This window comes from Paramisgurnus dabryanus, chromosome 24 (genome assembly GCF_030506205.2).
Source record: "Paramisgurnus dabryanus chromosome 24, PD_genome_1.1, whole genome shotgun sequence".
In the NCBI taxonomy this organism is placed as follows: Eukaryota; Metazoa; Chordata; class Actinopteri; order Cypriniformes; family Cobitidae; genus Paramisgurnus; species Paramisgurnus dabryanus.
In genome coordinates, this window is record NC_133360.1 from 4,653,052 (window position 1) to 4,670,346 (window position 17,295).

The window sequence follows — 17,295 nt, forward strand, 5'->3', positions numbered from 1 at the left end:
TGGTGGCGCTATAACCATAAGTGACTATTGACATGTAGATGTGTTCACTCCAGGACTCTTATTAATCATGTGAAGTTTGGGACAGATCAGACATTGGATAATCATTGTAAACATGTCACTTCCTGTTGCCAGCTGGTGGCGCTATAACCATAAGTGACTATTGACATGTAGATGTGATCAGTCCAGGACTCTTATTAATCATGTGAAGTTTGGGACAGATCAGACATTGGATAATCATTGTAAACATGTCACTTCCTGTTGCCAGCTGGTGGCGCTATAACCATAAGTGACTATTGACATGTAGATGTGTTCAGGTCATGACTCTTAGCAATCATGTGAAGTTTGGGACAGATCGGACACTGTATGCCTGAGTTCCAGCAACCTGTTTCATAGCGAAACATCAAACTTTGGCTGGCCGAAACAGACACAAATTTTAATATAGAATCAAATCCTTCGCAATTTAGCATCACAAAGGCCTTAAGATGACACTCGCCAAATATGATGATGATCCGACGAAAACTGTAGGAGGAGTTAGTTAAAGTATGACTGCTGGAAATGAGAAAAACTGAGCCAAAATCTGAGAAATAATTCAAAATAGCTGACTTCCTGTTTGGTTTAGGGCGTTGCTCCAAGAGACTTTTTTGTAGGGCTTGTAATAATACATGAGCATACCGAAATTCGTACATGTAAGTTGAACACAGTCCAAGGGCTGCTTCATTCAATATTTGAAAGTGGCGCTAAAACATGTTCCTTCAGGTTGCCAGCTGGTGGCGCTATGGCTATAAATGAAAATTGTTATGTAGATGTGTTCAGGTCAGGACTCTTAGCAATCATGTGAAATTTGGGACAGATCGGACACTGTATGCATGAGTTCCAGCAACTTCCTGTTTCATTGGAAAACATCAAACTTTGTCGGGCCAGAACCGACACAATTTTTTACGTAGAGTCAAATCCTTCGCAATTTAGCATCACAAAGGCCTTAAGATGACACTCACCAAATATGAAGATGATCCGACGAAAACTGTAGGAGGAGTTAGTTAAAGTATGACGCCTGGAAATGACAAAAACTGCGCCCAAATCACAAAAATTACTCCGAATAGCTGACTTCCTGTTTGGTTTACGGCTTCGCTCCAAGAGACTTTTTTGTAGGTCTTGTCATGCTACAGAAGCGTACCGAATTTCGTAATTGTACGTCAAACACAGTCCGAGGGCTGCTTCGTTGAAAATTTGTAGGTGGCGCTATAGAGCCATTTTCCCACGCCTAATTCTAAAGCCTACACCACATGTAAATTTTCATCACTCTTGACATTTGTGCAAAATTTCATGAGTTTTTGAGTATGTTTAGGCCCTCTAAAGTCCCGCTGAAGTCGGAGAAGAAAAAGAAAAAAAATAATAATAATAATAACTCCTTGAAGAACAATAGGGTCCTCACACCCCGGTGTGCTCGGGCCCTAAATATTAATTTAATATAAAGAAATTTATTTACTTTCAGAATGTGTAATTTTACCATCTGTCTAAGATGAATGACTTCAAGCATCAAACTTTTGACAATTTATTTTGTCATAATATACATTTTTTGTACAAATACACACTGTCTAACAATGTCAACACATTATAATCTTGACAATTTGTCATAAAACATTTCAACAATATGTATAGTATTGTTATAAAAACACATACTGTATAACAGTTTTTAGTATTTGTAGACACACTGGATAAAATGTAAATTCTAAATAAGAATCAGTTATGGTTGATAGATAAACCATAAAACTTAATCAAGATAAAACAAATCAGGTTTAGTAAACAGTATTACAGTTAAGTTTACCATACCATACCATACCAACTTTATTTGTTAAGCACTTTACAACAACCAAAGTTGACCAAAGTGCTGTACACAAGAAATATACATATATACAATTAAGACCACACACTATAAACATTCACATAACCAGGTTTAAAACAATAAAATCACTTACTGGGTGTCAAAAGCCAAGGAGAAAAGATGAGTTTTAAGAAGTGTTTTAAAAACAGATAAAGAAGAGGCCTGCTTAACATGCAAAGGCAGATCATTCCATAGCTTAGGGGCAGACACAGCGAAGGCACGATCCCCTCTGAGCTTACGCTTAATTTTGGGCACAGTCAGGAGCAGCTGATCATCTGACCTGAGAGAGCGGGCGGATTTATAAGAATGTAAGAGCTCAGAGAGGTATGGTGGTGCAAGACCATTTAGTGATTTAAAAACAAATAACAAAATTTTAAAATGGATCCTAAATTGAATAGGCAGCCAGTGCAAAGAAGCTAAAATTGGGGAAATGTGCTCGTGTTTACGTGTGCCCGTTAAAAGACGTGCTGCTGCATTTTGTACCATCTGAAGACGGGTGATGGAGGACCCACTAACCCCCACATATAGCGAATTACAATAGTCCAGCCGTGTAGTTACAAAAGCATGGATTACAGTTTCAAAATGCTGTTTTGACAAAAGTGGCTTTATTTTGGCCAACTGTCTCAAGTGAAAGAAGCTTGATTTGACAACAGCTGTAATCTGACTGTCAAATTTAAGCTCAGGGTCCACCTTAACTCCTAGATTTGTGATATTAGATTTAATATAGGGTGTCAATGAACCCAGATCTACAGACGGGGTCCCAGTGGTACCTCCAAAAACCATCAGTTCAGTTTTTTTTGTCATTAAAATGTAAAAAGTTCAGAGCCATCCAGGCCTTTATGTCGTTGAGACAATTGAGTAGTTGTCCAACAGAATTATCGTTTTTCTTTTTAAGAGGTACATAAATCTGACTGTCATCTGCATAACAGTGGAATGAAATGCCATACTTTCTAAGTATGGAACCCAGTGGAAGCAAATACAAAGAAAAAAGTAGAGGGCCAAGGACTGAGCCCTGTGGGACCCCACACAAGAGAGGAGCAGAAGAGGATACAGAATCTCCTAAACTAACACAAAAAGTTCGATCTGATAAGTATGACCTAAACCACTCCAGTGCTATGCCCCTGATGCCCACACACTGCCTTAACCGTGAAATCAATATCTCATGATCCACTGTGTCAAATGCAGCAGTTAGATCTAAAAGCACAAGGATAACACAGTCACCAGAGTCAGTCGCTAAAAATATATCATTAAAAACTCTTAAAAGGGCAGTTTCGGTGCTGTGCATGGCTTTAAAGCGCCAAAGGTGAGCAGGGAGCTTTGCCAGAAGTGGGGGCAAAGTTTCACGTCCACCATCATTCAGTTGTACAATATTTTCGGCAGAAAATCTCAGATCCAGCAGTGTTTGGCGATCATACACCAGTAAGGAGTTGACATTCCGTGCAAAAAGCGAAACAAACAACAATAACACACACAGCAATGACAGTGACAGACGGCAAGCCACACACAACGGCGCCATCTTGATCCTTCAATGTCCGATATGCTGTTGTATAAAAGGCTCAAAAATGTACCTTCAGTAGCTGGGTCAAAGGAAACAAATTTACTCCTGCAGTTTTGAAGAGGGGTTCTGCACCCTTCGGCTCATCTGCTTACTGTCTACGTCCATGACATTTTTTTTAAAGGCTTTAAAGGTATATTTGAGTCCATCAGGATATTTTAAGTTCAGTTCAAATGAGTCCAAACATGCACATGCAACAGAGGGCAACTCATTTATTACTCCACACCATCAATGAAAATGTCAAGTGCAGGATTAGGAGCATCACTTTCACGGATCACAAAAAATTCCATGGTGGTCTTTTTGAATTCCCTCTCCGCTTCTTCCCTCTTGTCAGCCTAAAAACATACAAGAACAGAGACCAATTTAGGGACTGTGCATATATATGTACACTAGATGTCGCCTTGGCTACGGCAGTTCATTGGACCGAATGCGTCAAACAGAGCCGCCATCTTGAAACAGGGGAATCCCGCATCGGCGTCATTGTACGCAATGGTGTAACAGAAATAAAATCACCATAAATCGTCATGAACGCGATTTTCTTGGTTTTCTTTTGGTTCGTTTCAACAGTCAGACATGTTTTTAGTACAGGAAAAAATAAGTTTTGATTTTATGAAAATGTACTTTTTCTAACTGTAATGCATAGTGCTAGTAGCCCTTTCATCCATGCGCAGCACCAAAGTCTGGCATCGTTCATGAATTCGAAGTACAGGCGGAGATAGCTGCTTTACCTAGATACTTCCTATGACAAGACCCCTGATCTAAGATGGCGGCGGTTTTGACGCATGCTCAGAACCCCAAGGCGACAAAAATTAGTTTCAGTGCAGCTTAAAGGGCTTTAAACTATACCAGACGAGGAATAAGTGTCTTATCAAAGAAATGATCGGCCCTTTAAAAAAAATACAACTGTATTTGGTTTATAGACACAAATGATCGCCTTGCTTCAGCTCTCTGTATTCTTCAAAGAGCTTACGCTGTATGTCCTACGCCAGGGCTATTCAAATCTTACCCTGGAGGGCCGGAGCACTACAGAGTTTAGGTCCAACCCTAATCAAACTTACCCACCTGTGATTGTCTAGTGATCATGAGGACCTTGATTAGCTTGCTCAGGTGTGTTTGATCAGGGTTGGAGCTAAACTCTGCAGTGCTCTGGCCCTCCAGGGTAAGATTTGAATAGCCCTGTCCTATGCCTTCCCTATTCTACTTACAGAAAAAACAGAACTGGTGCTGCGTGCGTTTGTTCCGCAAGTAGAATAGGGAAGGCGTAGGACATACAGCGTAAATTCTCTGAAGAATACTTCAGCCATTTGTGTGTAATTGAAGTCCACTATATATGGAGAATAATCCTGGAATGTTTTCATCAAAAACCTTAATTTCTTTTATTTAGTTAAGAAAGAAAGTCATGAACATCTTAGATGACATGGACGTGAGTAAATTATGAGGAATGTTTAATTCAGAAGTGGGCTAATACTTTAATTGCTGTAGCGTGCATATGTTAAGCATTTAGCTTAGCACCATTCATTCCTTAGGATCCAAACAGCATGCAGTTACACCATCATACCTGACTAGTCCCCCTTTTTTTAGAATTTGAGGGAGAGTTCTGATGATGTTACTGCGACCGAGGTCCGAGTGCTGCAAACTAAGTGCTCTTCCGCCATACAATATAGTTCTCACTTTTTATCCGCTTAGAAAATCACGTTTTATTTTGTGCCACCATACTTACTCATGTTACTACTCATGTAACAGTCTTTAAATAGGGAAAACATGGAAGTGTTTGGTGGCTTCTAAATGTATCCCTGTTTGGAACCTAATGTATGAATAGGGCTTGGCTAAATGCTAACACATTTACGACACACTGTACAAAGATTAAGTGTAGTTATTGAAAAAAGATAGGGATGGATTAATTCGTCTAAGTTGAGGTAAGAACATAAAATATTGGAAAACTGTGGTGTTTTCCTCTAAAGGGATAGTTCACCTTAAAATGAAAATTCTGTCATCATTTACTCATCCTCATGTTGTTCTGAACCTGTATAAATGTATTTTTTCTGAAGAACACAAAAGAAGATATTTTGAGAAATTATGGTAAACACACAGCATAGTGTTCATTGACTTCTATAGTAGGAAAAATATTTTGGAAGTATTGTGATAAATGAAGAAAATATTTTGATAAATGATTGTAAGCACACAGTTGACGGTACCCATTAAATTCCAGCATATTTTTTTATTCCTACTATGGAAGTTAATGGTCACTATCTGCTGTGTGTTTACCATCATTTCTCAAAATATTTTTTTGTGTTCATCAAAAAAAAGAAATTCATACAGGTTTAGAACAACATGAGGATGAGTAAATGATGACAGATTTTTTATCTTAAGGTGAACTATCCCTTTAAGGCAAACATGGTTGGAGAAAATTTCAGTAGTTGTCAACATTACCTGGTATTCTTTGATCAGACAGCTTGCATCTTCACATGAATAGTACATGAATCAGGCACTTCAGCAGGCTTTCTCTTCTGATTTCTACGTCCAGACTCTACAAAATGTTCAAGATGTATTGTTTATTTTAGACCAAAATACTACTAAATTAATTGCCACAAGCAATTTTGTTCGCATGCAACCAATACCTGATCCATAACTTTAATAGTGTCCTTAGTTTTTCATGGAGGACTCCACCGTTGCTCCTAATAACATGAGAGCTCTGTCTGTCTAAAGAGGCCATAAATCTTGATTTTCAAGGTAAGATCGTGATGCGCAATTCTGCATTAATCTGAAAGTAAGAGAAACAGAAAATACACTTCTGAAAAAATTATTTCTAGAACTAGTTGTAAAATAGATATACACACAAAACATTGAATGAATATATAATTAGAGCATCTAAGACATTTTCAAAAGCACTACATCCTATGGTAAAAACTATGGTTAATTCAGTACAAGTCACATTTTAACATTTTATAATAAAATAAATGCTTTTACCTCCTCTGGCAATCTTTCTTGCAGTTCTTGAACAGTAGGTTGGTTTTCCACAATCTCTTGTCTGCGTAAGGCAAACGTCTTTGTCATAATGTTTGCTGATGTCTCTCCAGGGATGGGATATGATTGGCCTGAACAAATAATAGATAATTGCTAGACATTTACATGTTCACTACATCTTGTGACATAAACAAAAGTTTTTATTTAAAAAAAGAATACTGTGGAGATCATTTTGTTTGTATGGACCCTGTCAAGAACCGAAAGATTTTATGTTTGCTCGTCTCTCCACGTGTGCAGTTTTGAGTGCATAATATTACACAGAAACGGAGCGCGAATTTCAAACAGCGCTTCCGGAAGGAGATGCAGCATAAACAGTCGCATTGCTCTATTGGCCAAATGCATTTTAATCGACTACAGTATGAGGCAAAGTAGCAAAACTGTCGCTAAAGTTTACACATCAAGAGTTCTGATCTTTGAAGGGCATATAGACACTTTCATCCGCATGCGTATAGAAACTGCCCACTTTAGCGCCTTTTTGCGGTGAAATTGTTTAAAATCACTTTGGTATTAACATCTGCAAGCCTTTAAAACACGTGCAAATGATTAAACGTTTCCTATTTTAATTTGCGCATTAATCCGCGAATCGCATGTGAGCCGAACCGTCATGCTCAATCAACTGCGATCCGACCGGTACACCACTAAGTAATACTAACCGTATGTAAAACAACAGTACAATCACACATGTATAATGTTAATAATACGCCAAAACGTATGTTTAAAATTACTTACCAATTTTCTTGAATCCCATTGTACGACGCGGAGTTCATCCATCGGTGCAGTGTATAACAAGATGGCGGAAAGCTGAACTTCAGCTGAACGTCCTCACGCATGACCAGGATGACGTTACGTAAGTCACGTGACAATGGAAACTAATATTTTTACTTTAATTTACAGAAATTTATTTACTTTACACCAACAGGACTTACTTTTAATTTAAATCAAACACATTTTTTACATAAAACTGATGGCTGGACAGAAAATGTATTTTTTTGAGTTAGATCAAATATAAAAACTTCTTTAGAGTAATGCCATGCGTTGTGCACTTTTTTCAGTGCTGTCTGGAACCGAGCTGAATTAAACCACTATAATGTATGACACTTGCATTACATGCGAACGGCCCCTACGCTAATAGAATTCTGTTTTTGTCTCCCTGTCTCGTCCTCAACCCCGAGGACAATGAGACAAACAGACCCAGTTCCTGTAGCTGTGAAGGTCATCGCACCACTGATCTATTGGCTGTCCTTCAACGTGATGCCCAGTCGATGCGCGACCAACGACCACCGGCTGAACCAGTTTAATCCGCTTACCAGCTTCCTATCCCTACCGTGTTTATATATATATAAATATTAATTTCTCCCTAGGGTTTTTTGTCCTTCTAGGAGTTTTTCCCACTGGGTTTTCTCCTAGGGGTTTTTTTCGTCCAAGGGAGAGTCAGCCAACTTTGGCTTAACTTAGCACTTTACTGTATACGTTACATTATTAATACGCTTGCTTGTACGGTTTATCCTTAGCCGCTATATTCTACTTCTTATACTATCGATTGATTTTCAATGTTCTCCTCTACATCTACTCATGTAAAGCTGCTTTGCAACAATTAACAATTGTGAAAAGCGCTATATAAATAAAATTGAAATGAATTGAATTGAATTTAAAACCATTCATATTGGATATTAAAATGATCACCTTTCAATTTCCTCTTCTTTGATTAATATGGTATGATGGTAAAACAATTCATTCTATTTAAACAATGATCTGGACTGAAATTTTGCAAAGGAACCTGGAGGCCATAAATATGCAAATCAACAGTTAAGGGGACAAAGGAAGTTCCCCTGCTCCGCTCTCATTGACCGATTAAAACTTGCAAGGGCATGTCCTCCTCAAAGGATAAATATTGGTGACAAACTTTACTTCTTGTTCTCTTCTTCTTCGGTTCTCATCCCCTCATCTCTTCTGACTGCTCCTACAAATGAGCTCTTCCAGCAACCCCCTCCCCCTGGGGGGGGCAATTAGGCCTAGAAGCATGAACTTACCTTTGTTCTGTGAGTTTAGGCCAAACTCACCTGAGTTTATGGCCAAGAATGGATTTTCAACAATCAGAAAACCACCAATTCACATCTAAACCTTTCGGAACAACTCTTCAATAGGACTGGGCGCTCGGTTCGCACAAGAAAACCTGGTCTGTTCTTCCAGCATGAAAATGTTGCAAACTGGACTCTGTTTTCCATCAAAACCCCTTGAATTTCACACGCACTTCGGATTTGCTTTGCTCCAGACCACACAAGTATCCAAAAAGGTTCTATATCATATAATAAAGCTGCGTTTAAGACAAGCCCCCTTTTAATGAGGTGAAATGTTGGTTTAATGCACTCTCTCTCTTTCTCGCTCTAACTCCCTCTCTCTCACCCTTAAATGTTTGTTTGTCTATAGTCTGTTATGTCTTATATAATCCCAGTAGATTAGTCAATAAATATATATGCATATTCATACATGGATGCCTCCTGAGTTCTGATTAAATTCAGAGTCACTTTAATTTTCGATCAATGCTACCTCACGCTCAATGTTTCTTAGAATTAACTTACAATTATGGATATATTTGCTGGACGAATTAATCAATTAATTGTTATTATTAATTCTGCTAAATGTATGTATTTGCCTTTGAGCTAAATCAACAATTCCCTGAATTGGAATAGTGATAAACAATAATTAATAAAGGGTGGTGGAGAAATATAAAAATTAATAATTTTCAAAATGATGATTGGTTGTTTTAAACAACACTATTCTGAAACCCCTCCATTCACTACATATTATGGTGTTGGAATGCTTTTTGTTTGATCAGACTTGGTTAAAATCCATGGATATTGTATCATGTATGTTTGTTCCACTAAACTGGGTTTCTCTGTGTGAATGAAGAGGTAGGCCCATCCCCCTTCTTCACACCTTTTACAGCACAGAGTCCTTTCACTGAGAAGCCCAATCATTGGGGATTTTCACGCTGATACGTAGAACTTCCGTTTTCAGCGATCTTTGTGCACGGCCGTTTCTGCACAGTTCAACAGTGGCTGAAACGAAGGCTAGATGTCACTGCTCTGTTGGAAGTCGAACAAACAACGGCAATCCTACTTAGGTTTTCTTGGATTCCCGACTAGAAGTGGATGATGTGGCACTTTTTAACAACATTGCAGTGTTTAAAAGCAGCTTTACAAGAGAAGAAACCATAGAAAATGGAGGAATTATTTATATATAGAATATAAAGCAATAAAATAGAATTGAATATATGGTATTTCTGCAAAGTTTTGTGTTCTCAAGGTATTAACTAATAAAATGGTATTAACTTTCCTTCGAGTATTAAGATGTAGTTATATGTATCGAGTAATATGATTAATGACAGGAATATTTATTTAATGTGTAAATGATTGTGTACTATAATCACTGCATTTTTAAGATTTAAATTTTGTGTTAATATGTTATGCAAGAAAAAATAAACTCAGTTGTCATTTGCATGCTGTTTTTACTATTTGGTTGTACTGCATGTTGTCTGAAGCCTTAATATGCATGTTGGGCTCGCGGTTGAGGGGTGCGAGCAAACAAAACTTATCAAACAACGCATGAGTAAAGTATTGAGATCTGTTTCGCAGTTTTTTTGTGTGGGTGCTTTTTTTGCTGCTAACAACACATACATTTTAACACGTTTGTAATTATCTTACCAATGAGAAATAAATCAACTTTTTGATGATATTGTAACTATATGACCAGCACCTGTATATAAAATGAATGAAATAAAATTGAATATATAGTATTACTATAAACTTTTGTGTTCTCAAAATAAATAAAAATCAGAATGGTATTAACTAATAAAATGGTAATAAATTTCCTTCGAGTATAAGATGTTTAGTCAATATGATTAATGACAGGCATTATCTTTAATTATACATGACTTTCCATCTTATGTGAAAATGGCCCCTAACAAAAGAATTACGTGATAGCAGGTTTTTATATTACATAAAGAATTTGCAATAATACCATGAACAGCAGTGTAAAAACATCATTAGGTGCATCTCAGCACCATACGCTTACAAAAGTGAACTAGTGACGTCTATAGCAATAAAAGCTATTAACAGAAATTTCTAAACCCTAAATTAATCTGTTTTTCTTCAATTGAGTTATTCACCGGAAGCGGCCGTGCACAAAGACCGCTGAAAGCGGAAGTACGTATCAGCGTGAAAATCCCCTATTGTCTGTGAAGCTACTGCAGTTTATAACTTTAGTAAGGGATATTATAATTTATAATATCCCTTACTAAAGTTATAATTTATAAAAACAAAGAAATGTTTTTATATGCATTGATCTTATTCTATGTCACCTAACTTGAGCGAAATAATCCTCATTGTGTTGTGTGAAGTATATGTGGAAACAATGCTATTTAAGTGCAACTATACCAAACTTACCAACAAACTGGTTTCCTTTGTGTGAGGGGACAGGTAAACCCATTCTTCACAACTTTGACAATCACTCTGCCTTTTCACTGAGAAGGCCCAGTCTTTGTTAAACCATTAAATAACTGCAGCGTATAACTTTAATGGTGACATGATAAAAACAAAGAAATCTTTTTATATGCTCTAATCTTATTCTATGCAAGCTAACTTGGGCGAAGAAATCATCCATTTTTACGTGAAGAAGATTGTTTTACAAGGCCTTTATTCTAATATCTTGGGTAACATAACTGAAGTAGCTAACCAATTTATGTTTTACCTTCCATCCAAACCGAGTGGATATTTGTAAATCTTGATCAAGTATTAATACCAATGGAAAAGAAATCCCATTGAAGTATGAATTTTTTGTTCAGCAATTGCAGGCCAGGACAGGCTGCTAACTAAAAATTGTAATATTCTGAATGGCGAAGTGATCTCTTCGAAAATCCTTAAATTTTAGTGTTTAACAATAGTAGACCAGAAACAGGCTGCTAACTAACACTAACTCAAATTACATTTGTTTAAGCAAATCTGCTTTTAAAAGAATGAAATTCCATGTAGAACATGGTAAATGGAAGTCAGATTAAAGTAATAACGCATAATAAAAATAAATGGTCTAAGTAATGTAAAAATGTTATGTCTTGTTCATTCAGAAATTTTAAATATGACTGAATCAAGTCTTGTTTGGTTTTCATACAGTTTGTTCGTGTAGTGATTAGAAAACTAAAATGGAAAAATGGGGGGCCCAACAGGACTGACTATGTATATGGCCCCTGGTGGAAGTGTGTGGAGCACAATACATTCAAGTTGATACTTGAATGTATGTGGGAAACACTGAAATGAAAGGAAGGAAAACTAGAATAGGAAAAATTAAAGTTAATTAGTAATGCAATGCATTATTAATTATTATTATTATTATTATCTAAATAATAACAACAATTAATAAATAGCACATAATAAAACAGCCAAGTGATGAGGCAGAGTACATGTGCTAAACAGGAAGTAGGAAGGAGACCAACTGGCAGTGCTCACAAGGTGGCACTATTGAGCCCAAGAAAGGGAGAAGTCAGGATTACAGAGATGAAACAAAAAAGTGTTATACACCCAACATACTGCCCTCTATAGTTAGAGGCAATGTGTCTTAAGGCTTTGTAGGTGATTAGTAATATTTTAAATTGTATGCGATATTTAACTGGTAGCCAGTGTAAAGATGCCAGAATTGGACTAATGTGGTCATACTTTTTAGATTGAGTAAGCACTCTTGCGGCAGCGTTTTGAACAAGCTGTAGCTTGTTTACCTGATTTGCATTGCATCTCCCGAGTAATGTAACATCTGGCTGGACGTCAACTGGAGGTCTCTTCAGTCTGGGTCGTTAACGGTTTCATGTTGTGACCCTAGATTGAGTTTTGTCACCAGGTCTGCTCGGACGCTTTCATCAGAAGATCCTAATCTCCTGATAACACACATTTCCAGACCTATTGACTCTCTCTCTGGCTGTTTTATTGTGCCAATCTAAGCAAATTAACACCTCAAAGCAAACTTCAAACCGTGAGCAGAGACGAAGCAGCCATGACATTGACATGACAATGTGTCTGTCTAAGATCACAGCTAAGACCAAAATAAATTGGTTTAAATTGTATAAATTATATATCCTTGTATTGCATGTTTGTATCTGTAATGAACCACTTTCTTGTAACACTATAGGGATGCTTTGTTCATCTTAGCATATCTCATAATTCACATTCATGAGATTACTATTTGATGTGTGTTTCAAACCATACCTTGTTTACACTCTTAATAATCCCCTTTTCCTTTCCTGATCAATGATGTGCATCATCTTACCATAACTGATATCAAACTTGTTAAATATTAATCCAAATTATTATTTAACAAAATCTTTAGCATAGTCCATCTATGAAATGAGTCTGGTAAAACAAAGACAAAGTTTTCCTACTCTATCAACACCCTTTTGGATTGGTCATCTGAACTTCAAGGGGTTGGTCTAAACTCAGGTTAAGAGGCCTGCACCCCAATTAATTGATGCACACAGCTCACGCACAGCACGCCACATGGCTGCTCAACAGCGAGGCCGCGGCACCCACCTGGCTCGCTGTGAGACCTGTCCCTCTCTCGGATAGTTTTCACGGGCACCCTGACACTTGGACAAACTTCAACAAACTGGACAAATTAATCGCCACAGATTAACCAGACCGACGGATTAACCCAAAAAGGAAAAACTCCTACAGACACCTCAGGACTCCGTCACGTGACCACAAACTCAGGAACTCTCTTCCTCGCATACGCGCCCATACAGCTGGACATACACACGTGCCTCACAAAAGCCAAACGCAAGTATCGCTTGTTCATTCGCTGTAAAAGTTATTGCCCCTTTTAATTAAGGTGATTTTTAGAGTTCTGATGATTTGTGCAGAAGTTAAGTCTATAGTGATATTGCCCTTCTTTTACTCTCTCTCTCTCTCTCTCTCTCTCTCTCTCTCTCTCTTAATTTTCCATTCTTTCTCTTTCATATATGTTTTTCGTTTGTATGTTTAGTTAGTCGTTGTGTGTACTTCGTTTGTAGTTAATAAACCGGTTTTGCATTTTCACAATTGAATTGTTTCTGTGTTCAATGCTCACGAAATTAAAGTCACTAATCTGCCTTTTGATCCAGCTACAAGCTGCGAGTAGCACTGTATATCAGTGAGAAGGTTAATTTTAAAGGCCATGAAATTAACATTTCTTAGATGTTAATATACGATTATGGATATATGTCTTCGGTTGACGAACATATTAATTAATTGTTATTATTAATTCTGCTACGCCAGGTAAAACCTGATAAACTTGTATAGTGTCAGGGATTTAGGCAGATGAACCCAAGCGCAGACACGTGTGGACAGGACAAGACTTTTATTGAAAAAGACAGGGGCAAAAACAACAACCCACAAGGGGGCAAAACAAGACAGGATATAAACTACAATAAACTAACACTGGACTAGACACAAGACTAACAAAGTACTTTACAAATAACAGAAGACTAGACTAGAACTACACTAAACTGGGTACTCACAGGAAATATCAAACAACCACAGGCTTAGACACTGGTATCAACATTTATAACATCAGACGAACGAGCACAGGACAGCAAACACAAGGGCATTAAATAGGGGAACAAATCAAGAGGGGAACAGGTGACATGATTCAAATAATAATGGGATGATTAATGAGGAAACAAGGGGGCGGGGTCAAGAGACGAGACAGAAAGCACATGGCTATGAAAAACAAAGCCAGTGCTCTCACACAAAACATTGGGCTGCCATGATCCTGTCACTATGACTAGAAAACTGACCTGAAGACAGGATCATGACAGAACCCTCCCCTTCAGGGACGCCACCTGGCGTCCCACAAGGGAACACACTAGACACGAGACAGGACAGAACGACAAACAGACAAGACCCACGAAAACATAACAAATAACAACAATGGCAGACAGGCATAAATTACAAAAGGGTTCGGGTTACATAACAAAAAGAACAGACAAGGGAACGGAGGTGGAGGAACACAAAAGTTCATGCGAGATGGCCGGCGAGAGTTCTGTGTCCTGGGCTTTCTGGGTGAAGCAGAGGGGGGTCTTGTGGGCAGCCTGGGAGAGGCATGACCGGAAGGGGCAAACTCTGGCAAGGTAGGGGAGAGAGTCCAATGATGACACGGAGGCAGAGGAAGAAGGCCTGGTAGACGGGCAGGGTGATGCGGGTGAGCTGGGGAAAACAACTGACGGGGCAGGTGAAACAGGAGAGACAGACACTGGCTGGGACGGGAAAACGGATGACAAGACAGGGTCACTGGGCTGACAAGGGCAGGGTGGCAGCGCTGGCTGCGCAGACGTTTGGATCTGTGCAGGCTGTGCAGACAATTGGGCAGACAGATGGGGCTGTGCAGACGGCTGGGGCTCCGCAGACGGCTGGGCAGATGGTTGGGCAGAAGGATGAGGCTGCGCAGACGGCTGGGGCAGCGCTGGCGGTCCGGAGGCGAGGAAGGAAGGAACAGGCTGTGAAGCAGACAACCCTCTCCTCTTCTTCCTCTTCGGGCGTGGCGCAGACGCGGTGGCCGGTGTAGTGGGCACAGTAGAGGGAGTGACGGACTCGACGGAGGACCCTTCTGACGTTGACTCCCAGGAGATCCTCCTCTTTCATTTGCCTCGAAGACTGATGGGTTGAGACAAGCTCTCTGGGGTCGAGATGGTGAGCGCTGGGTCCTCATGCGTCAACACTCCGATGACCAGTCCCTCTGGGATAGGGGACAATGGGCTGCCCGGGAGCTTTGGAGGTGGCGTGCTGCTGTTCCGCTCCGGTTGCTGTCCCCCGAGACGGTTCACCATCTCCCGGTAAGGGAGATGGACCAGTTCCCTCCGCTTCTGATAAGGAGGGAGAACATTCAGGCCAGCGACGAGATAGGAGTTAGCCAACACCTCGGGAAACAATCCCCTCATCCCCTCGACCGACCTGGCGTAATCCCTCACCGAGAGTCCTCCCTGAGGCGGAAAGGGGCCCTCACCAGCCCGGGTCTCGGCAACAAGGGTATCCCACCACCCTGAATCAGACTCGCTCATGTCTGCTGGGTTCAGAATTGGCTCGTTCGTACTGTCAGGGATTTAGGCAGATGAACCCAAGCGCAGACACGTGTGGACAGGACAAGACTTTTATTAATGAACAGAAACTCCCTCGAGGGGGTAAACAAGGCAAGAATGAAATAATAACAGGCATGACAAAACTAGACGGACTCCTGACAACATACAAACACAATGATCCGGCAAAGACAAGAGACACAATGGCATATAAATAGGGAAACTAATTAGGGGACAATGACAAACAGGTGAGGAAACTAATCATACATAATTAGGAAACAGGAGGGTAAGGTTAAGACTAAAGACAGGAGAGCACGTGCCACACATAACACATAGGTCACGTGACTCTCCACACAAACACATATACAGGGGTGTCAGGATCCTGGCACCAAACAAGACTAAATACACTTAATAAAATTTGGGATCCTGACAGTATAGTTAATTAGAGTTAATTATACATAATATTCCCTTTTGAGCTAAAATCTAATATTGCCTTGGGAATCCCCGTAGTATTTCGGTCGGAGTTTTATAGTGTTTTAAATGACGCCATTCTCCTCCTGCCGCTGAATCGCTACAGTAACGAGTTACAATAGTCTATTCTAGATGTCATAAAAGCATGGATAAGCTTTTCTGCATCTGATGCAGACAGCATATGGCGTATTTTTTAGATATTTCTAAGATGGAAGAATGCTGTGCGGCAGACGTTGGAGATATGACTATTGAAAGATAGATTGCTGTCAAACATTACGGCTAAATTCTTAACCGTGGAAGACAGAGAAGTTGTTTTGTATGGGGATAAGAGAAACCCGCCCAAATCAGCGTAGGTGAAACATAGTGATAGGTTAAACATTGAAATAGCCACAGTCTCATCAGCTGGCATCCCCATTGTTGCGCCAAGCGCTACAATGATGTCAGGAGACGGGGGAATCCCAAGCTTGCCAGCATAAATCGGGCACGCCGTGTAACGGGAGGTGGATCTGCCTCTACACATGACCTGACGCCAGCAGAGGACATCGCTGCGTCCACCCTCACCGCTGAAAGGGTTTGGGGGCTTTGAAATCGGACCCAAGAAACGCAAGCAAGGTCCAACCCCAAAGTACTCTTACAAATCAAGTTCATATACATTAAGGTTTCTTATGAAAACATTTTAATTATTATTTACATAAAATAAACGTAATACAGCCACACAAAGGAAACTTATGAAAATATTTTAATAGAATTTTTAAACGCAGCCACACAATTAATAAAAACTATCACCACAATGCTCACCACTATGATTCCCCTTATCTCGTGTATTAATATTTTTAGTGTAACAATTTATGATTTGCAAAAATAACTGTTGCATCTGTGTAGATTAGATGCAAAGTGTATGCGCGTTGTGCACGCTATACATTATGGTCAAGCATGCGCCCTTAAAATAGCATAATGAGCAACGCGCCACTGACTTTAAACTTTTTTTTCTGGTCAGTGGCGCAATTGTTTTTTGAAACTGCAAAAGACTGCAAGGCGCCGGAACACACCTCTTTTTTTGCGCTGAACCGCCCAGGGAGCGCAAGTTCATTCCCTAGTTTGCCGACGTGCGTCTGTGGAGGGAAAAACCCGCTGTGTGCTGGTGCAAAATACGAATGATACATGCGTCACTGACAAAGTCAATTGCGCTGGGTGCAAGATAGGGCCCAAGATGTTCGTATGATAATCTAGTGGTAAATGTACTATTGGGTAGAGTGGTGGCTGCTTGCGTAG

The 17,295-nt window shown here is 39.5% G+C and overlaps 1 protein-coding gene and 1 long non-coding RNA gene across 3 annotated transcripts in view; one reads left to right on the forward strand and one right to left on the reverse strand.

Annotated features, from left to right (window-relative positions):
- Positions 1–17,295, forward strand: part of LOC135721226 (uncharacterized) — a 165,508-nt gene that overhangs the window by 91,028 nt on the left and 57,185 nt on the right. The gene's annotated exons all lie outside the window — the stretch shown is intronic.
- Positions 3,430–7,471, reverse strand: LOC135721225 (uncharacterized). Its single transcript, XR_010521458.2, has 5 exons — positions 7,191–7,471; positions 6,405–6,532; positions 6,056–6,198; positions 5,868–5,964; positions 3,430–3,772 (listed from the first exon to the last, which is right to left on the reverse strand). It is a non-coding gene; the product is annotated as an uncharacterized lncRNA (long non-coding RNA).